The 6,002-nt window shown below is 36.8% G+C and overlaps 1 pseudogene; it reads left to right on the top strand.

The window, feature by feature from the left end:
• Positions 1-1,372: 1,372 nt before the first annotated feature.
• Positions 1,373-2,020, top strand: LOC144315211 (U1 small nuclear ribonucleoprotein C pseudogene; annotated as a pseudogene).
• Positions 2,021-6,002: the final 3,982 nt, after the last annotated feature.

The following is a 6,002-nucleotide window of genomic DNA, read 5'->3' on the forward strand; positions in this document are numbered from 1 at the left end:
TTTCTTTCTTTCTTTCTTTCTTTCTTTCTTTCTTTCTTTCTTTCTTTCTTTATCATAACGGCCTTTATCATATATTAAATTTCCTTATACATTTATTCTTTTTTTTGAAATTTGTATCCCATTAATCTCAGCCTATTCATGAATGAATGTAACACTATTTTAGTTTCTACTTTGTTCTATATGCCCCATGCTGTACTTTTCATCTCTATGACTTATTAGTTTCTATGTCTTAATCCTCTTCACCTATTTTGCCCATGCCCCCCCACCTCCTCTTAGGCAACCACCAGTTCTCTGTATTTAAGAATCTGTTTGTTTTTGTTTATTTTGTTTTTTAGATTCCACATATCATATGGTATTTGTCTTTCTCTATCTGACTTCGCATAATATGTTTTAGTCCATCCATGTTGTCACAAATGGAAAGATTTCATTCCTTTTTATGGATGAGTAATATTCCATTGTGTGTGTGTGTGTGTGTGTGTATATATATATATAACATGTATATATTTATATATATATAACATATATATATTTATATATATAAAACATATTTATATATATAAAACACATATTCATTCATTTATCAATGGACACTTGGATTATATCCTATATATGCACAAGATACATTCACTCCTGTGTTTACTGCAGCATTACAACAGCCAAGATATGGAAGAAGCCTAAGTGTCCCATTACTGCTTACATAACTCTAATCAGGCTTTTATATACATCAGTCCAGTGGAACTGCTGTTGTCAAGTAACAAATGGCCTCCATGTTGGCAAATCACTTCTTAGTTCTTATCTCATCCTCTTGATCTCAAAACCACATATCCCTTGTTTTCTTCCTACATTCTTTCTCTGTCTTTTATGTCAGAACAAGTGCCCTGTTGAATTCAACTGCTCCCCTGACTCCAACCTCCTTATTTCCTTCTCCTACTTTGTTTCTCTATATTGATTATAACCATTTATAGTAGTATATGATACGCCAATATTTATTGTTTCACTCCCACTACAGTAAGAGATGAAAACTCCATGAAGCCAGGATTTTTGTCTCTTTTGTTTCCTGATATATTTCCTACACCTAGAACAGTCCCTGTCGTATAGCAAGAACTCAATAAATGATGAATAATTGAGTGATTGAATGAATGCAACAATAGGAGAAAAATGGCCAGAGTAGTGGGAAAATATATTCTGCCAAGAAATATTTAATGAATGACTACTACAGACATAGCCCTACTTGGACCTAGCACTCTAAACTTTATATGACTTGCAAACACCAGAGTTCACATTTTAAAGGCAGGTGCCCTTTATTTTATGAGTACCACATATGTAGGTAGAGAGGAAATCAAATCTTTGAAAACATTTGGCTTTGGGGATGGAGTTGCCAACGGCCTACAGAGCAACATGCCTAAGTTTTATTGTGACTACTGCGACACATACCTCACCCATGACTCTCCATCTGTGAGAAAGACACACTGCAGTGGTAGGAAACACAAAGAGAATGTGAAAGACTACTATCAGAAATGGATGGAAGAGCAAGCTCAGAGCCTGATCGACAAAACAACCACTGCATTTCAATAAGGAAAGATACCTCCTACTCCATTCTCTGCTCCTCCTCCTGCAGGGACAATGATCCCACCTCCCCCCAGTCTCCCGGGTCCTCCTCGCCCTGGTATAATGCCAGCCCCCCATATGGGGGGCCCTCCCATGATGCCAATGATGGGCCCTCCTCCTCCTGGAATGATGCCAGTGGGACCTGCTCCTGGAATGAAGCCACCTATGGGAGGCCATATGCCAATGATGCCTGGGCCCCCACTGATGAGACCTCCTGCTTGTCCCATGATGCTGCCCACTTGGCCAGGAATGACTCGACCAGACAGATAAGGAGAGACAGGAACCTCTTTATATTCATTTTATATTACTTGTTCTACTTCACCAGGAGATCATGGTGCTGTGACTCTGGGTGTTTTCTAACAGCATGACAAGGAAGACTTGCTTCCCCTTCCTATCAAAGAGAGAATAGTTTTTGCAGGGGAGTAGTGGGACAAAAAAAAAAAAAGGCAATTTTCATTTGTATTGTGAAATGTGAAAATAAAATTGTCAACTATTTTAGTTATATATATTAAAAAAAAAACATTTGGCTTTGCTTTTTGTGGCAAGTGTCAAGATTTCTTAAAAGAAAGCATCCAAAATAATTTTGTCATCAGCTTACACTGTAATCTAAACAGAGGAAGGATGTGGTTTGGCATAAATCACTTCATCCACTTCTACCAGGAGCTTCCTCAGAACTCTACAACTGTTGAAATAGTAGCTAAGGTGTATCAGCTACCAATCTGGACTAAACTCTAGGTTACATAACAAAGGTAGTTAGTAAGCTTAGACTAAAATCTCTGTGTCCAGAGAAGACATTCAAACTGAAACTTAGCACAAGAAAAGGGCAAAGTCAACAAGCTTGGTAGTTTCTGTCACAAAACAAAAATCTCTGGGCTTTGGCCCAGGGAAGAGCAAGGGAGTAGACAATAGGTGAGAGATGTGGGTTCATGGGAGGTCAAAAACAAGGTGGAAGGCACACAGAATTTGTAAGCTCGGTAGTACTTAGTATGCATTTTACATTCTGGGATCTACAGCCTGGATCTCTTAAAGGTATTTGTGGTATCAGGTGCCATGTCAGCTGGATGCTACTCACAGAAGTGTATTTCTAAATTTTCAAGTTTTAGCAGCCCAAATTTGAAGACCAAGAACAGAGTAAGTAATATGGAAGGCTTTGCTATAAGAATTGGAGACTATATCCAAAATATGCTGAGTTTCTTCCTCAGATTCCTGGCCACTGGACAAATTTTACAAAGGTGGTAGATAGCTGGTAGCCCAAGTCCTCTTCCTCTAAAAGTACAAGAAGACATTTTGGGTAATAAACCACTACATGACTATTTCCATTCTTGGGTTACTGACTACATTTTCCCCTATATGATGGATGGATGTATGTCCTGTTTTAATTCTTCCTTCTAGGTTATAATTATAAGGAGTATAGTGGCTATAGGTTACTTATCTCTAAATCTTTTCTTCTACCAGAATAAAGGCTATAGTTTGCTCATCTCTAAATCATTTCCCTACCACTACCTCTACCTACTCCAGTGTCTTGAACATGGCAGGAACTCAATAAATACAGTTGAATTGAATGGAGTTTCCCTCAAATGTGTGAGAAGTCAAATTACCTTTATGGCATACTGAAACTCTCCTATAGTGTGATTTTCTCCCTTCTACACAACCGGACCAAACTGGTTTGCCCACACTTCCTGCCTGGGTAACTAGAGGTAAACTTTTTGCTGACTTTAAGTATTTGTCATAACCTCATAAGAGATAAGATCCTTGCATTTGCAATCCCCACAAGATTAATGAAAATAAATTAATAATAATAAACATGGGTTTATTGATGATTGATAAATGAATTTGGAAATACTTGGGTAGTAAACATGGCCAGAGTATGTTCTGCGAACTTCAAACATCTCTCTACAAACATGAACAGTATTCTGCTTTGAAAACAACCATGAGGATACATTGTGGTATTTGGTAATGGTTCACTACATTTGGCTGAGATTAGTCAATTCCTTCCAAAGTCACCGAGGAGAGAACAATGGTAGGTCATCATGCAATGTAGCTGAACCAGAGCTATTAATTCCTCAGTCATTTCTCAGCTGTGAGTCAGTAGTACTGAGTTCATGGCCTGTTCAAGGAGAGAGCATTGGGTAAAACCCTGGAGTGTGACTTTACTGTTGTCATTTTCAGCTCCCAGCAATACTTACCAACATATGTGATGTCAGATACTGTCCCGTGGAATATGATTTCCTATCTACTTATAATCTCTCTTCTTCCTTAAAGACAATTCCATTTCTTTTTTAAATGCCTACACACCTGTATTTTATCAAGGGCATTTGGTAAGAAGAGAGTGGTGAAGAAGGAGGAATGGACAGAAAGGAAGCTTAGATATTAAGAAGACTCTATAAAATAATGGAGTCTCACCTGGTCAGGAAATGATTGAAAACAATTATGTGGAATGATTTTGCCTTTCTTTGGAATTTCAACAACTGCGGCTTTTTCTTACATAGATTGCTGGGAATTTTTTTCCTGTCATATAGAATAAGCAAAACCATCTTTATTAAACTCTAAGGATGAACACAGAGATGGTTAACTTTATGTGTCAACATGAATATGTCACAGTATCTAGATATTTGGTCAGACACCATTCTAGGTGTCCTTGTGAGCCTGTTTTAGATGATATTAGTATTTAAATCAGTAGACTTTAAGTAAAGCAGAGTATGGATTACCTTCCATAAGGTGGATAGGCCTTATCAAATCAGTTGAAGTCCTTGAGAGAAAAAGACTGACCTCTCCCAAAACAGGACTGCCTTTTGACATGAGCTGCAACATCAACTCTTCCCTGGGTCTCCAGCCTACTGGCCTACCCTGCTAGCCTCTATAATCAAACTTGCTAGCCTCTGAAATTACATGTACCAATTTCATAAAATAAATTTTTCAGATAGATAAAGATTATAGACGTATATAGATACACACACGTATTTTATTAGTTCTGTTTCTTTAGAGAATAATGACCAATACAAATACATACCCAAATGTTAGCATTGGGCTTCTTAGGGCCAACAATACAGGTATTCAATCTGAATCAAAGACTGAATAAACTTCAGGTTGCTCAGAAGCCATTACCTTGATTCTAAAAGGAAATGCTAGTCTGTTGAGGATTATTTCCTAAAATGACACTTTCCCTGGGGAAACTTCTCCTGAGCACTCACTGCTCCAGTTGATAGTGGGAAGTCACTTATAGCGATCTCTGATCCTAGACCCCTTTCTGTATATGGCTCTCCTCTCTCATCTGATTTTTGAGATACTTTTGCATTCAGCTTCTTCAATGTGGACATTCTGTTCCACATGACCTATGTTTTCAATCAAGATATTAAACAAACACCAAAGAAAAATTTTAAAAAGTTATGTAGGAAGGGTGTTTGTTTTTCCTGTTTACATTTCCCCAAAGAAATCAATCCATCTGCTTGATAATGAGTATCTGTCTACTTGTGTCAGAAGCAGTTGCTATTTTCTTGTAAAATCTGTTAGGTGAACAATTTATTTCCCTTTTCTAGAATTTTAAACTACTGAAAAGTCACTTTTCTTTGCTTGGCTACCAAAATGAGAAAACAGATGCAATTTACATGAAACAAAGCATTAAGTTACATTCTACTAGGAGTTTTCAAACCTTCAAATGAACTGTGAACCAGGAACATGCAGCATTTTTGAGGCTGTTTCTGCCTGATAATAAAATATTCTATTAACTCGATTTAAATTCTATTAACTTGATTTAAATTTAGGCTGTATTGCTATGTTTAGTCTACCTTGTTATGTTTAGTCTTGGCAATGATCAGCAAAAAGTATGATTGTGTTTACGCTGAACTAACTGATTTGCCTGGAAATTGTGTTGTTTTGTGTATGTGGCAAATTTATGAACTAATTTTGCACTTCGTTTCATGTTTTACTTTCATAATTGAGGTTCTATTGATCAATAATTTTAATGATATCAATAATACTTAAATAGTGGTTCTTTGAGCCTGTTTGTATTCCTTCCTTCTTTTTTGTTTTTTCTTTTCTTTTGGAATGGACATATACTCTCAGTTAAGGAACTAGAATTTGAAGAAGAGTCTCGTAGCAGGCCAGAATATATAAAATTCAATCTTGAACAGCCTCTTCCAAAAAGAACATTTTGTGTTCCATTCTGTGTTCCTACCTAGTTCCACGTCTCTAGATAGATAGATAGATAGATAGATAGATAGATAGATAGATACAGATACATAGATTGAGTTTATCATACTCCTCAGAATGTGCACTATTGTTATAGTTCCATACTAGTCTCTTGCTTAATTTCTTTCATTCTTTCATTCTTTTTTCTTTACCACTCCTTGTCTCCATCTCCACACACCACATCAAGTATTCTAATGTGTTTAACT

Source organism: Canis aureus, chromosome 6, assembly GCF_053574225.1.
Source record: "Canis aureus isolate CA01 chromosome 6, VMU_Caureus_v.1.0, whole genome shotgun sequence".
In the NCBI taxonomy this organism is placed as follows: domain Eukaryota; kingdom Metazoa; phylum Chordata; class Mammalia; order Carnivora; family Canidae; genus Canis; species Canis aureus.